The sequence below is a fragment of the Leptonychotes weddellii genome, chromosome 5 (assembly GCF_054177405.1).
Source record: "Leptonychotes weddellii isolate Sample4059 chromosome 5, ASM5417740v2, whole genome shotgun sequence".
Lineage (NCBI taxonomy): Eukaryota > Metazoa > Chordata > Mammalia > Carnivora > Phocidae > Leptonychotes > Leptonychotes weddellii.
This window is the reverse complement of record NC_138373.1, coordinates 135,516,190-135,542,467: the sequence shown is the minus strand read 5'-3', so window position 1 is coordinate 135,542,467 and position 26,278 is coordinate 135,516,190. Positions and strand designations below refer to the sequence as shown.

The window sequence follows — 26,278 nt, the reverse complement described above, 5'->3', positions numbered from 1 at the left end:
TTTTCTCTCTCAAGCTCCTCATATCACGAGCCCACAAGCAGGGTGGGTACTGCATACCGAATGTTTGTGGCTCCCCCCAAATTCATATGTTGAAAAAAAAACCCCAATGCGATGTTACTAGGAATTGGAGCATTTGGGAGGTGATTAGGTCATGAGAGTAAAGCCCTTATGAATAGGATTAGTACCCTTATAAAAGAGACCACAGAGAGCTCCCTTGCCCTTTCTGCTTTGTAAGGACACAGGAGAAGACAGTCGTCTGTGAACCAAGAGGCTAGTTCTTACCACACATGGAATCTGCCAGTGCCTTGATCTGGGACTTTCAGGGAGAAATAAATGTTGTTTATAAGCCACCTAGTCAATCATAGTTTTGTTATAGCAGCCTGAATGGACTAAGACAGGGGGTCATCCTTATTACTGCTTCCAGAACATTCCCTCCACCCCTCAGTGCTCCTAACCAACTCTCACTCTCAAGTCATCAGACCTATAGTCTTCTATTGCCTTCTTCTTTTAACATACACACTTGTTTCTTAAGATTTTAGCTCCAGATCCTTCTCTCCTGCACTATATCTGCCATACTTCTTGGTGATTGTTTTATCCTCATAGGTTTTGTTTTTATTATCTGGTCTTGGCTTTCTTTAGATTCCCCTCCTCCAATGACCTTGCCCCATCCCACCTCATGTACTCAGTCCCACGGTCAGCCCTTGGACTTAGTCATTACTAATGAGTGTAACCTGTCCCTAATCTCAGTCTCAAGTGCTAGCTATTAGTGTTACTATTTTTACAGAATTTGTTGAATTGGATTGCTCACAATTTGGATCACCACAGGCAAATGAGTTCCACTCTTTCAGCCCCATTTGCTCTATTCAGGGACTATGGTGTGATGAGTTGAGAGCAAGTATTGGTGATAGGATAGCTGGGCAGAGAAGCAAGAGGAGCTGAATAATGAAGGGATTAAGGGCTTTGAATTAAGCCATGAAGAAAGAGGTAAAGCCTGGGGGCCGGAGAGGATAGAACAATATTCTATTCTGGAAGAAAAGGATGGCTAACCTGCATGTCAGGAGGTGAGATACTGGCTAAAAAACAGTAAACAGATTATAAACTAGAGGTTTTTGGGATCAGCAAGGGTAGAATAGAGAGATTAGAGGCAGCCCAGGGGACACAGGGAGAAGAAAATGTTCCAGAGCACACAGTAGGGGCTGAATAAATATTTGTTGAGTAAATGAATAAATTATATGACTCCAGGCATAGGGTTTTATTGTTTTCTAATCCTGTTTTGGGCCCAGAAGTGCAAGGGCATCACATTTTAGGCAGGTATGGGGGGTGGGGAAGGTTGAGGCTGCTGCTAGCATATTTCTTGTGCAAATTAGAAGTGACTCCATATCTGGGCAGATAGATTAGAAAAGGTTTCAACTTTTTTAGGTTCTAAGCAGCTTTGTGTCAGCAATGTATGTTTTGGATCTCTGCGCCCCTATCTTTGGGGATAGGTTGGGGGCAGGTGGGTAACACAATAATGTGGTAAGGTGGGGCACCTGGGTGGCTCAGTTGGTTAAGCACCTGCCTCAGGTCATGATCCCAGGGTCCTGGGATTGAGCCCCGCATCAGGCTCCCTGCTCAGCAGGGAGCCTGCTTCTCCGTCTCCCTCTGCCTGCCTGTCTGCCTACTTGTGATCTCTCTCTGTCAAATAAATAAAATCTTAAAAAAAAAAATAATGTGTTAAGGTTCTAAAGTCCATTCCTGAACTTTCCCCCCACCCCTACCCCAGCTCAGTAGTCTTTATACTGTTTGAACCTGGGCTCCTGCAATCTCTGAAGCCAGAAATTCTTCTCTTAACATTTCTGCTGTGACCTCCCTTTCTAGTCAGTTGAGACCAAGGTCTAGTTTAAAATGAAGAGTTGGTTGGCTGGGGGTGTAAGGGATTTATTTCTCTTTTTGTTGGGGTAAAAAAAAGGAAAGCGATATGGATTTATGATGGGACTCCTGTTTACTTTCCGTACTTTCCCTCATTTTCAGGATTCACAACGATCTTCCCAGGCAAATATGAATTACATTATTCTTAGGGAGGTCCGAGAAGAGAGTCTGCAACTTGGGCCAGGTGCAGAGTGAGGAGTGGAGTGAAGACTCAGACTCAAGGTATTCCACCGTGCCTCATATGTGCTGTATTTCCTTCTGGTGAAATACACCACTAGCTGTAAACTTGCTGAAGTTAGGCATTGTTTTATTTTTTTCACCTTTGTATCTTTCCCAGAGTTTAGCATCATCCCTGACACTAAGAAAATGTTGAATAAAGGACAGTGGGGTTGAATTGAATGTGCATGAGCAAAGGCTGCTGAGTACCAGCCTTCCCCCTCTGTCTGCTGACATTTTCACCCTGGGCATCAGTCATCACAAGGCTGTCTTCATAATTTGCCTCTTCCACCTTCCCCTCTGAAGGAAATGCTTCTCATGGGAATCTGCTGATCCAATGAGCTGCAGTCATTTGATACCTGAAGAGATTTGGAAACATTCATTTCCTAGTGGCTCCTATGCTTAATAGGGACTAACAGTTTCCCTTACTGTCTCCATTTGCTCTTATTTGGTTCTTGTATTTGGAGGTGTATCCAAGGAGTCTTAAGAAAGGTATATGTGGAATTTTTTTGTTGACCCCAATACAACACTCTGCTAGCTTCGACTCAGGTCATGATCCCAGAATCCTGGGATGGAGTCCCATGTCAGGCTCCCTGCTCAGTGAGGAATCTCCTTTTCCCTCTCCTTCTGTTCCTCCCCCCACTTGTGCTCTCTCTCTCAAATAAAAAATCATTAAAAAAAAGAATTTTGAAATATATAATAAACAATTAATTGTCTGCTTTTAAACTTTAGTTGAGTGATACAATTTTCAACAAACTTTCATTTAAAAAATTTTTTACATTAAAAAAATTTGGAGGGCGCCTGGGTGGCTCAGTCGTTACGTGTCTGCCTTCGGCTCAAGTCATGATCCCATGGTCCTGGGATTGAGCCCCGCGTTGGGCTCCCTGCTCAGCGGGAAGCCTGCTTCTCCCTCTCCCTCTCCCCCTGCTTGTGTTCCCTCTCTTGCTGTGTCTCTCTCTGTCAAATAAATAAAATCTTAAAAAAAAAATTTGGAAGTATAGTTGACATATTATATTAGTTTCAGGTATATGACATAGTGATCCAACAATTATATACATTATAAATGCTTGTCACAGTAAGTGTGGTTACCATCTGTCACCATATAAAGTTATTCCAATCTTACTGACAGTATTCCCTATGCTCTACTTTTCATTCCCATGACTGATTTATTTCATAACTGGAAGTTTCTTCTCAATCCCCTTCACCTATTTTGCCTGTCCCCCTACCCAGCTCCCCTCTGGTGACCACTAGTTTATTCTCTGTATTTATGAGTGTGTTTCTATTTGCTCATTTGTTTTGTTTTTCAGATTCCACAAATAAACAAAATCTTATGGTATTTGTCTTTCTCTGACTTATTTCACTTAGCACAATACCCTCTGGGTGTGTTCATGTTGCTGCAAATGGCAAGGTTTCATTCTTTTTTATTGCTGTTTAATATTCCATTGTGTATATATATTAGTTCTTCTTTATCCATTCATCTATCAATGGTTGCTTCCTTATCTTGACTATTGTTAATAATACTGGGGTAAACATAGGGGTATATAAATCTTTTCAAATTATTGTTTTTATTCTCTTTGGATAAACACCCAAGAGTGGAATTACTAGATCATATGGTAGTTCTATTTTTAATTTTTCGAGGAACCTCCATATTGTTTTCCATAGTGGCTGTACCAATTTATATTCCCACCTACAGTGCCCAAGGGTTCCCTTTTGTCCACATCCTCACCAACACTTGATATTTCTCAATAAACTTTTTTTTAATTAGACCTGGGGGTGGAGCAGAGGGAGAGGGGAATCTTAAGCAGGCTCCATGCCCAGCACAAAGCCCGACTTGGGATTCAGTCTCACAACCCTGAGATCATGACCTGAGCTGAAATCAAGAGTCAGAGGCTTAACCTACTGAGTCACCTGGTCGCCCCTCTCAACAAACTTTTAAATCCACTCCCTGATATTAGCTTTCTTTTGTTTTTCAAACTTGCCTAAGCCATAGAATTAGTAAATGGCAAGGCTGGAATTGGAAGTCTTTAAGGGTTTGGTTTGAAGTTGTTACTCTGTTGCTGTCAGGCTGGCCCAGTTTCTTAGCTTCTATAATAAAAATAGAAATTAAAAAAAAAAAACAAAAAAAACCCTAATTTTTGACTACCAGATTCTAGGCTCTATTCTAAGAGCTTTTCTAATCTATAAGTTAGGATAATAATAGTGTTGTCTTGAAGATGACATGTGGGCATTTGTGTAACATCTGTTGGATGAAGGCTGGATATTATAAGTGCTCCATTAGTCATTGTGATTGTCATTATGAATAATTTTGTCTGCCAAGAAATATGACCAGCCACAAAAATGCTGCCCTTGCCATTTCCATTTAAATGGTACTGTTCTGGGACGCCTAGCTGGCTCAGTCAGGGGAAGGTGTGATTCTTGATCTTGGGATTGTAAATTCGAGCCCCACGTTGGGTGTAGAGATTGCTTAGAAAGAAAATCTTTTTTTTTTTTTTTGAAGATTTTATTTATTTATTTGACAGAGAGAGAGATAGCGAGAGCAGGAACACAAGCAGGGGGAGTGGGAGAGCGAGAAGCAGGCTTCCTGCCGAGCAGGGAGCCCGATGTGGGACTCGATCCCAGGACCCTGGGACCATGACCTGAGCCGAAGGCAGACGCCCAACGACTGAGCCACCCAGGCGCCCTAGAAAGAAAATCTTTAAAAAAAAAAGTAAATAAAAAAATGTTACTGGACGCCTGGGTGGCTCAGATGGTTAAGCGTCTGCCTTCGGCTCAGGTCATGATCCCAGGGTCCTGGGATTGAGTCCCGCATCGGGCTCCCTGCTCCTTGGGAGCCTGCTTCTCCCTCTGCTTCTCTCTCTCTCTCTGTCTCTCATGAATAAATAAATAAAATCTTTAAAAAAAAAATGTTACTATTCTGAAGAATGTTTGTAAACATGTCACAAATGCTCTTTTTTTTTTTTTTTTTGGTGGGCAGCAAAGCAAGGTTTATTGAGTGATAACAGTGATAGTACAAAGCTCCTGAGGAGGGAGGGGACCCAAGAGGGTGGCCACGGGGAGTTTCTAAGTCTAGAGGTTTTTACAGGCTTGTTGACAGGCTGTTTTAATCTGATTAACCCTCCCTGCACCTGTCATCCAATCAGGTTTTTGTCACCTATCATATGGGAAAGGGTGGAGGGCTTCTTCCAGGGTGGTGTGAAATCCTTTTAAGGGTGGTTTCATCTTTGGGCGGGACCCCTTGTCCCTGCTTGCCTGCCTCCTAACTCTCCATCATTCCCCCCTCTGAAGACATATCCTTAATTGCCATTAGGGAAAAAGGGCTATGACTGATCGTAGCAACTTCATGTTGGTCAAGAGGGTTGGATGGAGCGGCAGTCATGGTTCTTCTTGTCCTGATCTATCAAGGGGTCCCTTGTAGATACCTGGTTTGACCTTCATATGAAGCTCCATCTGAACCACCATTTGGAATTTGATGACCTTCATTCTGGAAGATATAAAGCAGGTTAGGGCATTTAGGAGGCAAGGCCCAAAGCACAATGCAAGATCGAGTATAGCCAGCGGTCTGGCGAGAGGTAGAGGATGTTTTGGTGAACTTCCCACATACTGTGAGGAGAGGGCAGGTGAAAGGAATGCCATAAGGATTATGATTTTGATGGGATATAAGGATCTGTGTCTTGTCCCTTCAAGACTAGTTTGAGGTCCTCTCTGGGTTCACAGAGGGATTTTGGTTCCTTGTTGTTAGGCCCCATTGGGGACCAGGGTTTGACTCTGGAGTGGGGGATTCAGGCTTCAAATTCAGGCACTTTGCTGTTGGAGTGGCTAAAATAACTGTATTCAGTCCCTCCCAGGCTGGCTCAAACAAGCCTTGGTCCCCAGGGTAAAATGGGAGAGGTTGGGTATTTGGGGGCTGGGAGTTGGGAAACTCCTTGCAAGAGGGATAGAATGATTCCAGAACCTGGGATGCTCCCTCTGTTATCACTCAGAGGGACTGGGGGAGTTCAAACCAAGGGACTTACCAGTGCCTTTATCACTTCTGAGGCTTTTTCAGTTTTACAGGGGAAGGCCTCAACCCAGTGCATGAAGGTATCTACCCAAAGCAGGAGGTACCTGTACCCATGCATTTTAGACATGTGTGAAGTCCATTTGCCAATCCTCCCCAGGATAACTTCCTACTTGCTGTATGTCTCAGGGGATTTGTGAACAGGAGAACAGGGTATTCTTCACGTTTTTCCTGTCCTAGAGTTAGTTTCTTCCTGTCCCAGAGTTAGTTTCATAGTCAAAGCTGTCCCTAAGGCATGCCCGCCAGCCATAAGCCACCAGATCCAGCTCTTTGCTTAAATATCCCACTGGCTGTTGAGCTGGTCCCTGGGCCTAGGTTAGGTCACCCAAGGCCATTCCCTTTCTGTCACATCCCTCATGGTAGGAAGACTTAAAGCTGGGGCACTGAGCAAGGCCCTCTTGAGATTTTTAAAAGCTTTTTCTGACTCTGGATTCCACGTTAATTGATGGCTGTCTGGGTGTCCTTGATCAATCAGTAGAGGGGACATGCTATTTCTCCATATCCTGGTATTCACGAGCGACAATGTCCTGTTATGCCCAAAAAACCTTTCCAACAAGGGAAAGTTGTGTGGTCCTTAAAGTGTATGGGAATTTACTCTTTTTTTCCTAAAGATATTTAAATAACCTTTTTATTTTAGAATAATTTCAGATTTACAGAAAAGTTACAAGATGGTACAGAGTTCCTCTCCATTCCTTACCTGCATCTCACATTACTGTGGTAACTTTATCACTCTCAAGAAGCCAACATTGGTACATTACTATTAATTAAACCCCAGACTTTTTTCATATTTCCCTAATGTCCTTTTTCTGTTGCAAGATCCAATACAGGATACCCCATTGCATTTGGCAAATGCTCTCTTCTGCCCTAAGCAGTCCCTTCTTCTCTTAGCCTGAACTGTGCTCTGCTCCAAAGGAATGCCACAGGGAAGCTCCTTGCATTCTCCAATTCTGGCATTTGCAGCTTTCTGCCCTTCACTTTTCTGACCAACCTGTCTTGCACTCTGACAGATCCAGTGTACTTCCTGGTTGTATGACCTAACCTAGATCCTCAGTAGTAATTCCTACAGAACCTGGCACATGGTGACTCTTCCTCAAAAAATGTTAATTATAGCTTTTTAAAATCATTGTGCTCTCCTCTTCAGGTTGTAAACTAGCCTAGCTCCTGATTCCGTCCAAACTTTTTCAATCCTCTCATGTTATCTCAGATGTTACTCAGTTTAGTAGATGAGTTTGCTGACTCAGAGGCTGCTTAATTGCCAGAGAAGTTTGAATGCTTCTTTTTAAATGCTTTGTGACTTTCCTTCCCTTATAGAAAATTTTGGAAAGTAATAGGACAACAAGAAAGAATCTGGTATTTCAGACTTCTTCCAAGTCCTCTCCCACCCTCTATTTTGGTCTTTTTTATTCCTAGAACTCCCACCATACTGCCTGCAAATAGGGGAAGGCCCACCCACCCATCTGCTGTGAGCAGGGAGGGAACAGACCTGGCAGCTGTGGTCTAGGATAAGCGATTTTGAGTATTCGAATCATTTTCTGTAGGATGTGCTTAGGTCACATGGTCTAATCAGAAAATTTCATGCAATCTGACATTTCCCATCAGAGTTGCTTAGAAACCTAAGGAAGGCTCTGGCTCTGAATGGCAGGACAGTAATAAATTAGGCAGTCCCAGGTCCAGCCATCTGCTTTAAGTAAATTAAGAGCATAACCCATATGGGATTTATCTAAAATAGCAATTCTTATTTTTCCCCTCTTCTCGTTTTTATTCCTCTTTATCTGGGCTCTGTTAATCAGTTTAAGTTTGCATAGAATATCCCAGCTGTCTTTATCCTGTGCTTTATGCTATCTTCCACCCCTCCTTTCCCCTTTCAGGCGGCCACCCTCAGTCTCCTGCAGCCCACGAACGATGTCCTCTTGAATGGCTGGTGATCTCAACATTCTGAGAACTGCCTGAGTGGAGGCGAGGGTACTTCAGCTGTGCCTCTGCAGGGCCACCCTCCACCCTCTCGTCCTTCCTGATTTACCACCTTCCTCTGGTCCCTCCCCTTGTGTCATTCCAATCTCATTCATCAAACATGCATATTTGGCCTTGGCCCCTCTGACCTCTCCAACCAGTGTCCCCTCATCTGGCCTCTCACCATCGTTTTCATTGTCACTCTTTGCCCACTGGTCCTTATTTATTATACACTATCTCATCATGCCACTGCCTCGCTCAAAAACCTGCACCGCTTACAGGACAAGCCAAATGTTTCTACTGTAAATTCCTCATCAAGCTCCAACCTGCCTTGGAACCTCATCTCCTTACTGGCTTTTACCCTCACTTCACATAGTCTGTTCTTGCCACTTTTTCCAGAGCACACCTACTTTGTCCAACCTCATTTATTTTAGTATTTTAAGATTAGATCCTGCTTCATATCTTTGCTTAGCTGTTTGGTGTTTCTTATTCAGTTGTAAGCTCCTGGAAAGCAGTCTTCCACATTTTTGTTGTCCCCCACCCCATGCTTATCACAAATTCTAGACACCTGGAAGCGGTCAGTAAATACTGAACTAATTAATTAATTAATGAACCACTTTGTCATGGTTGTGCTTCTAGTGGATGAGACAGACCGTTGAGACGAGTAAGATATATAGTTGGTGAGGCGGTGACAACTGCTACGATAAGAATTAAGTAGAGGAGGGGCGCCTGGGTGGCTCAGTCGTTAAGCGTCTGCCTTCAGCTCAGGTCATGATCCCAGGGTCCTGGGATCGAGCCCCACATCGGGCTCCCTGCTCCGCGGGAAGCCTGCTTCTCCCTCTCCCACTCCCCCTGCTTGTGTTCCTGCTCTCGCTATCTCTCTCTGTCAAATAAATAAATAAAATCTTTAAAAAAAAAAAAAGAATTAAGTAGAGGAGGAAGTGGGGGGGGGGTGGAGATGTAAATAGGTTAGTAAAGAAGGACTCCAAGGGGAAGAACACTTGGGGCAAGACATCATAGTGGTGGATCTGAAGTCTGTAAGGCAAATGTTCAGTTATTTAAAAAAAAAAAAAGTGCTTTCCAGGTCATAGCACAGTAATATGCACGTTTGATGAATGCGATTGGAATGACACATATCATGGCGTCACTGAAGACCCAGAATACAATTCAAATAATATTTTTAAGTACAAGTTATGTTGTACCAAAGGGGGATAAAGCCACCCATTTCAATCCCCAACTGATACTAGACACAATTCAAGAAAAAGAAAGAACGAAAGAAATGGCTTTGTGACACAGAATTTGTTTAGAATAGATATGGTTAAACAAAGTAGGAAAACAGTCAAGACAATCCTTAAATGAAAATTAAATGGAACACAATACTGAAGATTAGATTTCTCCCTTGAGCCTTTGTGGAGGACCACAGCAGCTGAGCTGGAGCTTGATCCAGTGGGGGCCAGCACAGGGATGGTCCAGGGATGCCAGGGAAGGGAGGCTGTCTGGGGTATGAGAGGATTTATGGGTCCAAAGACCATCAAAGAGGGCCATTCTTTCAGCAGGTGGGAAGCAGCTACTGTATGCAGACTGCCACAGCGCTCTCAGAGGTCTGATTGGGTTTCCATGTGAAGATCACTTCATTCTGGGAAGTTCATCAACATTGGATGACACCAGCAACCTTAAAAAGTTTATTCTCTTTGACTTATTAATTTCACAGTTAGGAATCTAGCCTAAGGAAATCTTCAGAGATACAAATACAGGGTTATTTACTGCATGTTCAGGTCAGCATTATCCACACAATAGTGTTTGTGCATTCATAAAAAAATGCTTTAAAAGTGGGACAGAAAAATACACCCACCATACTGAGCAAAATTTTTAAAAGCAAAATTCCATACTGCATATAAGTATTGTTCTAAATGTGTAAAAATAAAATGATTTTACTTATTTGCCAAACATTATTACCACATAGATGTTTCAGACTGTGACAGGTGCTGAAGAGATGAATTTATATGTGTATGTGTGTGTTCATAGAAAAAAGACTAACATGATTATAAATACTGGGGCACAATTAAATTTGGGGGTTCCCAAGTAAATAAAATTCATTAAGACGCTCTTTCCTTTTGTGAATTGGAGGTACAAAGCGCCCTACAGTAGGCTGCATTTCTCTGCAGGCAGCTCATTAAATGCTAACAGAGCCCTCCCCTCCCCCCACCGGCGTCTAAACGTTTCTCCTTTCTGGAGGAAGCCTGCCTAAACCAGCAGAGCAGGTCTGTGGCGGTGAGGCGCGAAGTGCAGAGCAGATTTGAGTCCCGGATTAGCACACTTGCAGTTGGACAAACGGACCATTTGAGTGGCCTCACCTATGCCTGTCTGGAGGACAGTCTGTGGGTTCTCAGTCAAAAGAGGACACGGAATCTGACACCCCCCCCAGGGTGGAAACAAAGCACTGCATGGAAAAAAGATGCTTTTGTGCCAAACGAGGTTTCTAGGCAACAACTCATTTAACTACTTCAATGTCTCTAATCATTCAGCACTGCTGACCTTTAGAACTTGTCTGATAAGCTCATCAGATTTCTGCCATGAAAGAGCTGATATATGCAGATGAGACAGATCAACATTTGGCTCCTGCCTTACTTTCCAGCCTCAGAGGCCATCCTTTTGTTTTTTGTCCTACCAAAAGATTGTCTTGGTGTCCTCTGACTTTGCTGTCTTCATGTTCTGTCCATACTGGTCTCTGTGCCTGGATTCCCTTTTCTGGACCTGACAGTCTCTTCAAGATTTAGTTCAAGTTTCACTTCCTTTGGGACTCTTGCACCACCATCCCTAACTCCTCCCCACACCCCATCCATCCATTCAACTATTCTCAAACGCCTACTATGAGCTAGCACTGAGACAGACATGGCCATTGTCACCGTAGAGGTTATAACCTAAAAGGAGGACAGTATTGAACAAATAATTATAGCTTTATTTTTCTCCATATTATTTATGACTTGAGATTCAATTATATATATTTTTGTTTATCGTTTACCTCTGATATTAGACTATAATAAACTCTAGAAGGGCAGGGGCTTTATTTTGTTTGCCACTGTGCCTCAAATAGTTCCTATCACTTTGTAGGTACTTGATTAATATTTGATAACTGAGTAAACTAGAATTGTGTACAGTTACATTTAAAATAACTAAGGATGTGAATTTCTGGTGTGTTTAGAAAAATGCATTAAAACCACCCCTCTTCAGGCATCTTTCAGGTGATAAATGATTAAATACTAGAACCCAATATGATGTGATGTGGAGACAATGATTTCTGCCTCACTCCTGACTTCAGTTAGAATGTCTGAGAGATTCGGTCAAGTTGACACCAAAGTATTTTGTGATAGAAACTTGATGATTGCATTGCAGTTTTTGATTAATTTTGTGCTTCTCCTGGCAATTTCAGGGAAAGGCTTGTTGGAGCCTGATCATGTTATAAAAATATAGGACACAAAATAGAAGGTACTTGGTCAGCAAGGAACAGCCATGATAATAGTCAACCTGTATGAGTAAGGGGCATTCTATACAGCAGTGTCTGCCATGCATTATAATTCTGTTTAGTTAACAAAAACAAATCAAAACAAAAAACAGATGGCAATCCTAATACTGCCTAATCTCACTTCCCCTGGCACCCCCCCTTCCCAACTGGGGTCCTGAGTTATACCTTGGTGTGCTGGGAGCTTGGGTTGTTGGTGGGAAGGAACAGGTGTCCCTGAGGGGATGTTCTCCAAGGTGGGGGGTGGGGAGGGGAGACTGAGAGTCCCTATCCCTGAGGAAACCAAAACTTGACCAAGATGGCCGGAGATCCAGGCAATGCTGTAATCCATGGAAACTGAATGAGAGAGACAGAAAGAGAGAGAGAGAAACAGAGAGGTGTGAGGTGAGGCCTAGGGCTGCTGTACCAAGGCACCACAAACTGGGAGGCTTGAACAACAGACATGTATTACCTTACAGTTTTAGAGTCCAGAAGTCTGAAATCAGTGTGTCAGCAGGGATAGTTCCATTTGAGGGATGTGACAGAGAATCAGTTCCATGACTCTCTTTTAGCTTCTAGTATCCTCAGGTGTTTCTTGGGCTTGTAGATGGCATCCTCCTGGGGTCTTCATATTGTCTTCCCTCTGTGTCCAAATTTGCCATTTTTATAAGGACACCAGTAAAACTGGCTTAGGGCCCACCCTAATGACCTCATTTTGACTTGATTATCTGCAAGGATCCTGTTTCTAAATCAGGTCACATTCATAGGAGTTCAGTACCTTTTGGGGGAACAGAATTCAAACCCACAACAGAGAGAGAACGGGAAAGAAAAAAGTGGAGGAGTGAAGGGTAGCCTGGAGAATTTCTAAAGTAGCTGGAACATAGCATAATGTTAACACAGGGGCTTTTTATAGACCCTAGGCAGCCTCAGCCAGCTTTGGAGGAGGGCAGGGTTGCTGCTCAGCTTGGACACATACCAACAATGAAACTGAAAAAAATCCCCTTGAAGTGGCTGGAGCTTCTTGGAAAGAAATACATTACATAGCCGCAATACTGCTTTATTTCTGGAAAAAAAAAAATGTCAAATCTGGGGCAAATCATCAGAGGTAATTTGGTGGCTTGGGAAGTATACTGATTCACAGTGGGTTACATACCACTTCTCTAGTACTGGCTGTGTGACTTTGCTTCACCTTGCAGGGCCTGAGTGTCCTCATCTGTAAAATGAGGCTGGTGAGCTCGAACTCACAGGGTATTTGTGACAATTACATGAGATTAGATATGAAAAGGCAACTGTTCTCAGAAGGCGCTCAACAAAAGTCAGTTCCCCATTTTCCCTTCCTTTTTCTTTTTTTAAAAATTTATTTATTTGAGAGAGAGCGGGGGGAGGGGCAGAGGAAGAGGAAGAGGGAGAGAGAGAGAATCTCAAGCAGGCTCCCTGTTGAGCATGGAGCCCGATGTGGGGCTCTATCTCATGACCCTGAGATCATGACCTGAGCTTAAACCAAGAGTCTGACAATCTGCCGACTGAGCCACCCAGGTGCCGCCCTACCCACCATTTTCCTTTTCTGAAAAGATCCAGAGAGAGCTTCTGTTTAAGAAGCTAATTTCTTGTTTTCATTATAATGTCAGAGTACAAAACCTTTTTACAAAGATAGGGTGGCAGACATCTAAATACCTTACAGTTGGTTAGATTTGCTGCCTTATTCGGGGTGTTACAGAAAATAAGCTTGATATGTGGCTAGAACCATCCTATATTACTCTCATCATTAGGGTAGGAGGCCAGGAGGTTGGGACTGCAGGGGCCCTCTTGGTCAGTTAGTATTTTCAGATGTAGCCTTTGAATAATCCAACATACAGAAGAAAATCTCTGCCAAGTCCATGGCCCAGGAATCAGTAAACTGAAAAATCTCTGTCAAAGTTTATGATCATAAAGAATATGTCTATAAACCTTAAATTTTTAAATATAATTCATGACATATAATGTACATTCATTTGTCTAGTTTCTTTTTTTTTTTAAGATTTTATTTATTTATTTGAGAGAGAGAATGAGAGACAGAGAGCATGAGAGGGAGGAGGGTCAGAGGGAGAAGCAGACTCCCTGCTGAGCAGGGAGCCTGATGCGGGACTCGATCCCGGGACTCCAGGATCATGACCTGAGCCGAAGGCAGTCGCTTAACCAACTGAGCCACCCAGGCGCCCCATTTGTCTAGTTTCATAGGCCTCAAAACTACTGATTTTTTTCAGGATGGGTCAGCTGATTCAAGTTTTACTTCATCTTTTTTTTTTTTTTTTCACAAACTGTTTCCATAAAGTATTGTCCACATTTCCTAATCCTGAGGGTAGGATCTTAGTAGATTTTTCTCTCCCTAAGCTTTTAGAGTTTACCAACTCACACCTAATCTGACAATATTTTTAATGATAGATTTTATCAACTTTTCCCAATACACTCAACCTGATTTTTATGAAAATAACTCTTGTTCTACATTCCTATTTCATCAGCAATATTGAATTGTTATTTTTAAAAAAGATTTTATTTATCTTGAGAGAGCGAGTGAGAGGGGGAGAGAGAGAGGGAGAATGAACAGAGGGGAGGGGCAGAGAGAGAGGGAGAAGCAGAGTGCCCCACTGAGCATGGAGCCTGATGCAGGACTCGATCCCAGGACCCTGGGTTGATGACCTGAGCCGAAGGCAGACGCTTAACTGACTGAGCCACCCAGGAGCCCGGCAATATTGAATTAAATTACAAAATTATAATAGCAGATACAATGGATATAAAAGGGAGCAAGAACAAAGTCCACTGAGTCTTGGAAAACATACAGCTGAGCTGGAGGGAGGAGAAGCATTCAGACAAATGGAGGCCCTTCCAACTGCACCCCTTAAGTGGGGATATGGTGAAAAGTCAATGTATTTTAGAGAGGAAACTACAACCTACATTAATCTGGTGAATTGGTTAAATGAAGATGAGTTGAAGTGTTTCACCACATGAGCTGATAAGGGGAACCATAATGGTTCAACTGTTGACAGATTTCTATATCTCTCTAGTAAGGTTTTGCTGTAAATTAGGACCACCACCATCACTCCAACAACAAATTACAGATGCTAGGATAATCCTAATCACTCTTCAGGATGCTATCATTATATGTATAATTGGGTGTTATTTTTCTATCTAAGCATCTCTCATGTTATTCCTAATTCAATGTATGTGTTCCACAATCTAACAAACATTTATGAAGTGCTTTTATTCCTGCGTGTTGGGAGAAAATATGATCCTTGCTTAAGGTATGCTGCTTGCTCTTGGGGAACTTATAGTCTGGTAAGGTAGCCAGGTCAGTACACAGGCAATTACCAAGCAGCTGGGTAGCACAAAGAATAAGCAAGCCGAGAGAACAACATTCCACATTGCACACTGCTACTCCTCATCTTAGTGGAAGTCAGAGGGGAAGTGTGGGTTCGGTGATTAACAAGCATCTGTGGGGCACTTGCTGAGTACCAAGCTCTGCTTTAGGCAGCAGGGGTACAAAGATGAGTAATTCCTAGTCCTGTACTCGAGAAATCCATACAAGTAACTATAGTACCCTGTAGTGAGTGTGGTCTTTTGAATGGGCACTGGGTCTTCAGTGAGCATCAGGGAGAGACAGTGGGGAAAGGGAGGCTTCCTGCAGGAGGTGATGCTCCTCTAGGCTGGAAGTACCCTGAGGGCAGGGCCTCACTTCTCTCATGCTTTCTTTTTGCGGCCCCCCAGTTCCTGGGACAGTGCCTTTTTCGCACTGTGAGCTTATTCGGCTCTATAATGAGTGAGTGAACTACAGGATGAGCAGGAGTTAACTAGGGGCCAGGCCCTGTACGAGATGCTGGGAATGCAAAGATGAGTGAGACGCAGCCTTTGCCCTGATGTAGGAGATTATAATGAAGTCTCATTTCTGGCTGAATCCTGATGACATATTAGGCAATGTAAACGAAACCATTTGCAAACATGGGTGTGCCTTTCTAACAAATGGTGCTTCACACTGGCTACAGCAAACACTTGGCCAAACATACTCTCCTGAGCTTATTCCATGGAAGACAATGGATGATTAAGGGAACAGGAGACTGATCAAGGCCAGCTCCAGCCGTGGTATTAAAAAGGCATCATTTAGACTGGCGGGGCACCTGGGTGGCTCAGTCATTTAGTGTCTGCTTTCCGCTCAGGTTGTGATCCCAGGGTCCTGGGATCGAGCCCCGCATTGGGCTCCCTGCTCAGCGGGAAGCCTGCTTCTCCCTCTCCCACTCCCCCTGCTTGTGTTCTCTCCCTTGCTGTGTCCCTCTCTGTCAAATAAATAAATAAATAAGTCTTTTAAAAAAAAAAAGGCATCATTCAGCCTGGCTTGAATCATGATTGTGTCAGGAAACCATCAGTGCTCGACCCCAGAGTGTGGATAATACTGTTGGCAATAGGCCACTGGGTGAAGTGAGCAGTTTCATCTGAGGATCCCCCAAGTGCTTTTTCAAATACTGGCTACCCTTTGAAACTTTCCTTTGCACTACCCCCACCTCCAGCCGGGAGAGAAGTGGCAAGTAGTAATTCTCATAACAGCATCAAATGCTGTCAAAGTTTGGAGTTGCTAGCTGGAGGTTTGCTCCAGGTGACCAGCAGTTTCAAGCTGGTCTCTAGGAACAAAGGAGTTTGACTGAGGTCTCTCAGTTTATTACAATTACCACTGCCTCTGTTCTGACTCTACTCAAACCCTTGATTCCTGAACCACCCAAGGCAGCTAAAGTTGGTAGAGAAGCTTAGTAGAACAGGGGACACCAGACCAGATAGGAGGCATGGCTATGTGATTAATGTCAATTTAGTATGTCTAAGTGCCAAATCAGCAAGACAAAAAACCCCACATCTGTGTAACTTTTCTCTAATATTATGAAAAGACAGGCTGGGATGGAGGGAGGCAAGGACTTTGTCTCAGGGCACACAGCAAGTTAGGGGCAGAAGTACTCTGTTCCTTGAGTAATCAGCAAGTCAGATTGTGTGTCTGTCCCAGAAAGAGAAAGGCCATTCCCTTTTCTAAGTTGGGCATCTTCACATCTTTGCCATTTCTTCTCCTAAGAATGTGCCTCATTTTTCCTCCCCAGATCACAACCCTTTCCAAGTTCTCATTGCCATATTTATTCTTGAGAACCCACACATCAGATGCAAGCAGAATTACAGTTCTAATATTCCCATTCATGCTCTCCGCATGCCCTCAACCCTGTCCAGCCAGAGGGTCACATTCCATTTCAGAAATAGTATCAAAGAGAAGTCACTTTGGGGGTAGAGAGCAGGAGTGTAACTAGAAGTTGGGGACCTCTAAGCAATGACTAATGCAGCAGACAGGCTTCTCTTTGTCCATTGTTAACTGATAATGAATAGATCTCCAGCCCCCTTATTTCTACCTCTAGAGAAAGAAGAAGGAGGCAATGGGCAGAGAAAGTTACTTTCAGCCTGCCTCTGCCTTGAGTTATTGCCTTTTCCCTCCCCCCAGCTTCTTGAGGTATAATTGACAAATTAAATATAAGATGGTTAAAGTGTTCATTGTGATGATTTGACATATGTATACATTTATGAAAGGATTTCTCTTATTTAGTTAATTAGCACATCTATCACCTCCTATATTTGTCTTTTCTTTTTTCCCCCGCTTCCTTTGTGAGAATGTTTTGAGTTATTGCCTTTTCCCCTTTCTTTCACAAGTCACCAAATCTAGCCATGAATTTTTAGCAAGTTGGAACCTCTAACAGATCCAAGGTTTTGGGGCTCTGATGAGTGTTCGAGAAACATTTCAATGGTCTGTATTAGGACTGTATCCTCCAGTTCTGTATCTTATTCTAGTTCTGTCTCAGGCACCAGACAGCCAAGTGCAACTGTGGGCATGTTGACATACAGGTTTTAGTTTCCTCATCTGTAAGATGAGGGTGTTCTCTGGGTCATATACTTCTTGAAAGTATGTATTTTTCTGTATAATGTTTTTGTTTTTTGCTTTTTGTTTGTTTGTTTTACAGAATTTGAATTAGTGTCAGTCATTTAAAAATTGCTATGGAAAAAGGTATGAATAGATGAATGGATAAAGAATTGTGGTATATACATACATGGAATATTATTCAGCCTTAAAGAGGAAGGAAATTCCGACCCATGCTACAACATGGATGAACCTAGAGGATATTATGTTAAGTGAAATAAACCAGTTGCAGAATGAAAATACTGTATGATTCCACACATATGAGATACCTAGAGTTTGTCAAATTCACAGAGACACAGAGTAGAATGATGGATGCCAGAGGCTGGGGGCAATGGGGAATGGTGAATTGTTTCATGAGCACAGAGTTTCAGTTTTATGAGATGAAAAAACTTTTGGACACTGGTTGCATGACGTGAATATACTTAACACCACTGAACACTTAACAATGCTTAAGACTGTAAGTTTTATATTATGCATATTTTACCACAATTAAACAAATTGAGAGATAACTCATGAATATCGGAATACTCATCTTTTTGGGGAAAAAAATAACAAGATTAGGCACACTGGGCCTTAGATACCAGTTGGCAGCAACGAGCTTGAGCTGAGCATCTTGCTCTGCTCTTCAGATGAGCCTCTTCTTTGCTGTTCTCCTTAGCCCCCAACATGCTGTCTTCTTTCAATTAAATAATCTATCTGGCCACTCTAGCCCTTTGGGTTTGCCACCCATGGATTAAAACTATCTCTGTGGTCCTTTCTAGCAGTAGTATCTGTGATTCTAGAATCTCAGTCATTATGAACAGTCTGTAAGTAAACAAGGTCAGTGAAAATGTAGGCAGAGTGACATTCAAGTTACCTCCTTGGCATTTCTTTTCTCAGGCCCCTGGGAAGTTAACACCCATGTCCATAATGGCTGTAAAAACAATTGGCTAGTAACATTGGTTTAGTTGCTCCCTGACCTTTGGATAACCCCAGTCCATGGCTGGGGTTTATGCTCTGAGCCTGAGCCTCTAGGATTACTCAGGGTATTGTGGCTTGCTGATACCCTGATCCAGGAGAGACTATTGTCACCAAGGTATACGAAATCCTTAAATGTTACAAAATGGATGACCCTAAGAGCATGAGGAAATTACAAGAGAAATAACCTAGATAACTGGAAGATTTGCTTCCAGAAAAAGAAGATGATTTAAAATTGCCTAAGGAAGCGAAGAAAAAATAGATCTGTTCGTTAAATTGCCCTCCTAGTTCAATATCAGTATGCTGTGTATGCTGTGTGTGACATCATGATATACAACTCTAATTTTGATCTTGGGAAAGAAGAACTTGATTATTGGAAGTCTGGAGTAAAGTAATTTTGAAAGTTCCCCCCATCCCTTTATGTGGAGAGAAATGAGATCAGCTCAACTAAGATATCAGACGGTTCTACTTCATGAAGATTATCCCTATCTTGGTCCCCTATTCATTCATTCATTCATTCATCCTTTCTTTCTTTCATTCATGTGTTCATTCATCCATTTAGTCTACCAATATTTATTTAGCATCTACTACTGCCAGTCCCTGGCTAATAGGCAAGACAGTTAATATTCCTATCCTTATGGAATTTAGATAGCAGGGGAAGACAGACAACTAAATAACAGCTTGTTGATGTCTGATCAATAATTTCCTAGAGGATATTATTTGGTATCCTTTTCCCGCTCAGTATTTATAAGGCACTTTGGTAGATGCTCTGGAGTCAGCTTAGTGGACAAGACAGGCATTGAACAAGAATGATAACATTGAGTTTTGCAGTTTTTATTAGTTCTGACTGCAAAGGATCTGGGAAGTTGCTACAGAAGTGGTATTCGTATCTGGCTTTGGAGGATGTCTATGCTCTTAGTAGGCGGAGGCTGGGAGATTTTTTTGCAGGCTGAAGGCAGAACAGAGCCAGAGGCAGGAAGTATGGAATGGTAAGAATGTTGACGAAAACAATGAATCGTGGATCACTACATCAAAAACTAATGATGTATTGTATGGTGACTAACATAATGTAATAAAATAAAATTAAAAAAAAAAAAAGAATGTTTGTGGAGAGCAAGACTTTCTGTGGAGTTGGTTGACTATCATTCTTCCAGTAACCCCGAATGTTGTACGGAAATATAATTCTAAAGAGAGTCATTCCTAGGGGTAGCCTCTGTTACCACAGTGCCTGGAAACCCGCCTAAGAAGAGGCTGCCACAGGCTTAAGATTAATTCTGAAAAAATTTTGTGTTTTGTAAAGTTTGTTTAGGATTGGGGTTGAGTAGTTGTAGTTGTGAGGGATGACAAAACTAAAACGTCTACACAGTATTTGCACCAATTCATGAGCTGCACTTTATATACTTGAAATTAAGCTTTTGGATTATATTGAGTTTATGAGAAATGCTTTACAAATTCATGAAAAATAACACATGAATAATTATCTTACAATCTGCTGGAAGTACCTGGTGATTCTAACCTAGTAAGACTGTTTTAAAAAGCTAGGTATCTTATGTTTGGCAGGAATATAAAATACATTTACTTTAAAAAGATGAAGTATGCTGCATACCATTTTGGGCAGCTAATAGAAGAAAGTTTTGTGGCCACTTTATGCATAGATACTTTACATATATATACAGTAATAATACTAATAGCTAACATTTATGTAGTTCTTACTATGTGCTAGGTATCCTTCTAAATAATTTACATATATTAACTCAGATGACTATCCTGGTAACTCTTTTTTTTTTTTTAAGATTTTATTTATTTATTTGCTAGAGAGAGAGAGCATGTGTGTGCGAGAGAGTGAGAGCACAAGCAAGAGCAAGGAGCCCAATTAGGGACTCGATCCCAGGACCCTGGGATCATGACCTGAGCTGAAGGCAGCCGCTTAACCGACTGAGCCACCCAGGCGCCCCCACACAGCCCATTTTTAAAGTATTAGATTCGACAGATATAAAACTACTCTGTCGATTTTCTATAATCCTTATTCTCAGTCTCTGTGCTTATCTCATTATGGACCATGATGGCTCACCAACTGGCAACAGACTAAGACCCACATTTGGGATAGCTGCCATATGCTCTCTCTTTGACAACTATCTGGAGAGTTGCTGCCCGTAACACCATGTGATCTGAAAAATAAAGATGAATTGGATTGTCAATATGATAGACTTTTTTCTGTAAAGGGCCAGAGAGTAAATATTTTAGGCTCCATGGGCCAGTCTCTATCCCAATAATTCAACTCTACTGTCTAGCTTTCCAGGAATCGTGGATGATATGTAAATACAAAGTGTGGCTATGTTCCAAAAAAACTTTATTTATAATCAATGCTATCTGGATTTTGTATAATTTTTATGTACCTCAAAATATTATTCTTTTTTTTTGATTTTTTGAAACCATTTATAAATGTAAAAGATGTTCTTAGCACGTGAGTCACACAAAAACAGGCAGCAGGCTGGACTTGGCCCATGGGTTATAGTTTTCTCACCCCCGCAATAAACCAATTCTGGACAACAGAAATATCCTAGAATACCTAGATTTCCTTGACTTTGCTAAGGAATAAATGCAAGCTACCATATTTTTGTATTTTGTAATGAATATTAGTGGTAGTATCTATAAACACAAAACAGCTGAAAAAGCCAAAACTGCACATTGTAAATGATAATAAAAATTGAGAGAAGGTTAGAACCCTCATAGATTGCTAATGAGAATGAATGTAAAATGATGCAACCAATTTGGAATACAGTCTGGCAGTTCCTCAAAAAGTTAAGCCTAGAGTTCCCATATGATTAAGAATTTCACTTCTGGGTATATACACAAGAGAATAAAAAACATGTGCATACAAAAACTTGTATATAAAGCTTCATTATTCATAATAGCCAAAAAGTAGAAATTACCCAAATGTCCATTAAGTGATGAATAAACAAAATATGGTCTATCCATATAATGGGATATTATTTGGCCACAAAAAGGGATGGACTAATGATATATACTTTAACATGGATGAACCTTGAAGATGTTAAGTGAAAGAAACCAGATACAAAAGGTCATGTATTGCACGATTCCATTTATACAAAATGTCCAGAATAGGCAAATCCATAGAGACAGAAAGTAGATACTGGTTGCCAGAGGCTAGGGGCATGGAAAGGGGAATGGGAGTGTCTTTTTGAGATGATAAAAGTGTTCTGATAGTATTGATAAGTGCATAACCCTGTAAATACACAAAATACACAAAAAACCAGTGAATTGTATACTTCATAAACTTTATGTACTCAGTAAGGCTAATTTTTATTTATTTTATTTTTATTTTTATTTTTTTTAAAGATTTATTTATTTGACAGATAGAGAGAGAGAGAGACAGCGAGAGGAAACACAAGCAGGGGGGGTGGGAGAGGGAGAAGCAGACTCCCCGCTGAGCAGGAAGCCCAATGCGGGGCTCTATTCCAGGACCCTGGGATCATGACCTGAGCCGAAGGCAGACGCTTAACGACTGAGCCACCCAGGTGCCCCAAGGCTAATTTTTATTTAAAACATGGAGGTATTTTATTATTTTATTTTTTACTGAAAAACTTTTTTATTTAAAAAAAATTTTTTTTAGGGGTGCCTGAGTGGCTCAGTCCATTAAATGTAGGACTCTTGATTTTGGCTCATGTCATGATCTTGGGGTTGTGAGATTGAGCCCTGAGTGCTCAGCATGGAGTCTACTTGTCCCTCACCCTCTGTTCCTGAAATAAAGAAGGAAGAAAGGAAGGAAAGGAAAGAAAGATTTATTTATTTTAGAGAGAGAGCGAGTGCATGTGTGTGTTTGGCGGGGGGGAGGGGGGAGGAGGAGGGTGGAGAGAGTCCCAAGCAGACTCCCTGCTGAGCTGAGAGCCTGAAGCAGGGCTCAATCCCATGACCCTGAGATCATGACCTGAGCTGAAACCAAGAGTCAGTGCTTAACCAACTGCGCCATCCAGGTGCCCTATTTTTTTATTTTAATTCCAGTATAGTTAACAGTGTTGTATTAGTTTTGGGTATGCAGTATGGTGATTCAGCAATCCTATATATTACTCAGTGCTCATCATAAGGCTGTTGTTTTTTTTAAACTTAACAAAAGAATCAAATTTTGTCAACAACATTTGACCTGGAAAAATTTTAAAGATTTTATCTATATATTTGACAGAGAGAGAGAGAGAGAGCAAGCACAAGCAGGGTGGAGTGCCAGAGGAAGAGGGAGAAGCAGGCTCCCCACTGAGGAGGGACCCTGATGCAGGGCTCCATCCCAGGACCCTGGGGTCATGACCTGAGCTGAAGGCAGGTGCTTAACTGACTGAGCCACGCAGGCGCCCCAGCAAAAGCTTTATAAAAGGCTATAATTGATAACATTTTATTTGGACAAAGCTTTGATTGATAAATATTGATAAGATTTGATTCAATACATTTTTATCTACTATTGATAAAAATTGAATCAATGAAAATGACTTTAGCTGAACAAAATTAAAAAAAAAAAACCCCAAAACCTGGAAGGGGTTTAGCTGATCTCCATAGAGAATGGACATAGAAAATTGGCCTAATGGCATTCACCCCCTAAATTATTATTATTATTTTTTTAAGATTTTTATTTATTTATTTGGCAGAGAGAGAGATAGAGAGAGAGACAGCGAGAGAGGGAACACAAACAGGGGGAGTGGGAGAGGGAGAAGCAGGCTTCCCGCCAAGCAGGGAGCCTGATGCGGGGCTCGATCCCAGGACTCTGGGACCACGATCTGAGCCAAAGGCAGACGCTTAACGACTGAGCCACCCAGGCGCCCCCCCCCAAATTATTTCTTAACTAAAATTAATGAATAGTACTACTTAATGAAAATATTTGTATTACAAATGAAGAATCAAAACATCCTTAGTCAAATGGCAGATAAAACACATCCTGCACTGGGATTCTACTATTGCTCTAAAATTTGTTAATCATTTGTTGTATTAGTTTCTAGGGATGCCATAACAAAATTCCACAGACTGGGTGGCTTAAACAACAGGTATTGCTTTCTTCATATTTCTGGAGGCTGGAAGTCCAAGATCAAGGTATGGGCAGAGTTGGCTTCTTCACCTCTCTCCTTAGCTTGCAGATGGCTGCCTTCTCCCTGTGTCTTTCCTTGGTGTTTCCTCTGTTCACGTGCACGTCTGTGTCCAAATTTCCTCTTCGTATAAGAACGCCAGTCATATTGGATTAGGGCAAACCTAAACATCCTTATTTTAATGTAAGCACCTCTTTAAAGGCCCTGTCTCCAAAAACAGGCACATTTTGAGGTACTGGTGATTAGGACAGGACTTCAACATATGGATTTGTGGGGGGCACAATTTAGCTCATAACATTTGTTTAGTAATGGTGCATGTACACACTTTCCTTATGACTTCACAGCCTCCTAGAAAGTTAAGAATTGGAAATCTCAGATGTCATGTAGTGTAGTTCCTACCTCTCCTCTTTCAGAAAGAGGAACAATGCAACATTACACAAAGCACGTATCTCTGACTTACAGCCTTCTGTCCCAGGACAGAAGGGTCTATATTAAAAATGAAAACAATGTCCTTCAATATTTGTTATCATACATGACATCCTGTGCTATAACTAAAGGAGTGCTCTTTGGGAATCATGAAAAGCTTATTTGCATAGTTTAGCAATGATGGAACATTACTTGTGAAAATATAATGAACAACAGACAACACGTTTATAACCCCAAAGCTGGACCACACCCAGACATTGTTTTAAAAAGTGTTTCAGGATTAAGTTCACCTTAGATTAGTATCAAGAGTCTTGCTTAGAGGCTTTAGCTATCTTCAAAAGTATTCCAGGTCCTATCTGATAACAGATATTTGGGTTCAGAGATTGAAATGGGAGAAAGAAAGCTTCAGAAGTCATTAGTGCTTGATTCTTTTTTTTTTTTTTTAAGATTTTATTTATTTATTTGAGAGAGAAAGAGAGCACAGACAGGGGGGAGGGGCAGAGGGAGAGAGAGAAGCAGACTCCCCTGCTGAGCAGGGAGCCTGATGCAGGACTCGATCGCAGGACCCTGGAATTGTGACCTGAGCCAAAGGCAGATGCTTAACAGACTGAGCCACCCAGGCGCCCCTAGTGCTTGGTTCTTGAGCCTGTTTTCTTAGCTAGAGAAATTTAGGGGCTTCTTCAATTGCTAGGGGAGAAGATGTCACGAGGGCATCAATTTTTTATGAAATCTTAAGAGATTCTTTTGGGAATGTCTTAAACTGTCCTGTCTAGACTCAAATAATAAACATTTATTTCATCCACTCATTTTTATATTCCTCCTTCCACCAACTGCTTATCAAGTGTCTACCGTGTGTCAGACGTGTGCTAGTTGACCAGTAGTTAATCATGATCCCATGGAGGCCACAGTTAGGAGACAGGCCATTAAATAAGCAATTACCATATGGTGTGATAGGGTCTGTGAGAACTTCAGAGTGGATTGTAGGAGCCTACAGGGAGAAGGGCACCCAGCTCAGGCAGAGGGGTCAGGAGAGCTTTTTCCAGAGAGGCCAAAGCTGAGACCTGAAAATAAACAAGATTCAGGCGAAGATGGGTGGCAGGGGGTGAGGGATGGGGTGCTGGTGGAGTTTTGAAATAGCATGTATATGGCTTGCAGGCAAGAGATGCTGATGGGACCAAAATATATTCACTTTGGCTAAAGTGTAGCATGTAGATAAGGAGAGTACAGGGGTGAGGCTGCAAGAGTAGGTAGGGTGGGGGTGACAGGTGGGATGTGGGGGATGCATGTCCTAAAGACCTCTCGAGAGAGATAGGATACAAAAAGGAGCATTTTCTGAGAACTCCTTATTTACTCCTGATCTGCTCCTATGATTCTAAGGTGCTCCAAGGAATCTGTATTGTGACTGTGGGCTCTAGAGCCAGACTGGGTTTTCAGTTCCACTGAGCTGCTTCCTAACCTCATTACCTAATCTCTGTGTTCCAGTGCTCTCCCTCATCTGTAGAGTGTAGCCAAAATAGTATCTACCTCAGAAGGCTATTGTAAGAATGAAATAAGATTATGCATATAAACTGATCTGGAGGAATGCCTACAGCATAATACATTCTCACAAAAGTGTAGCTGTTAACAAAATCCTTATTGCGAAGTCCATCTTACCAAATACTAGGACCTCTTTGTTCTAGAATGAAATTACTTTGTTTTGGCTGTTGAAGATTTCTTGCCTTTCATACCTTGAATCCTGGGTTTCAAAATAATGGTAAGAATTTGTTCTAATAGCTTTATGACATATGCTTGGAATTATGGTCTCTTGACTGTTACTAGGCCACAAAAGCTCCTAGCCAAGAGCCTGGGACATTTATGAGCAGGTGAGTCATGGAGTGGCATACAAGTTCAGACTGCTCTAGGGAACTTCCTGTTGGTCAGTGGCTGTGGGAGCTGGGATGGTCTGTCCACTGCTCAGGAAAGCTGAAGGAAGCCAGGGCATCCTTTGTGCCTTGTTAATCAAGGAGCAAAAGTTTCAAGTGAACGTTGGAATTTGTGGTCTCTCAGTAGGAAGTCAGGTTAATGACTTGTTTGTACTCTATTTTTATTTCCTTTCGTGGGAAGCTAACAGTAATTCCCTGATCTGGTGATTGCTGTAAGGACTAGAGTTTTATAGTGTTGTCCTAACAATATAAAAGCAGTTGATGAATTCACTTAGTCAATTAATTTGA

General features: G+C 41.9%; 1 long non-coding RNA gene across 1 annotated transcript in view; it reads left to right on the top strand.

Annotated features, from left to right (window-relative positions):
• LOC115941625 (uncharacterized) overlaps window positions 1-26,278 on the top strand; it is a 170,839-nt gene that overhangs the window by 28,004 nt on the left and 116,557 nt on the right. The window contains exon 2 of the long non-coding RNA XR_014145840.1: window positions 2,011-2,130. This is a non-coding gene — a long non-coding RNA (uncharacterized LOC115941625). The remainder of the gene's footprint in view (window positions 1-2,010; window positions 2,131-26,278) is intronic.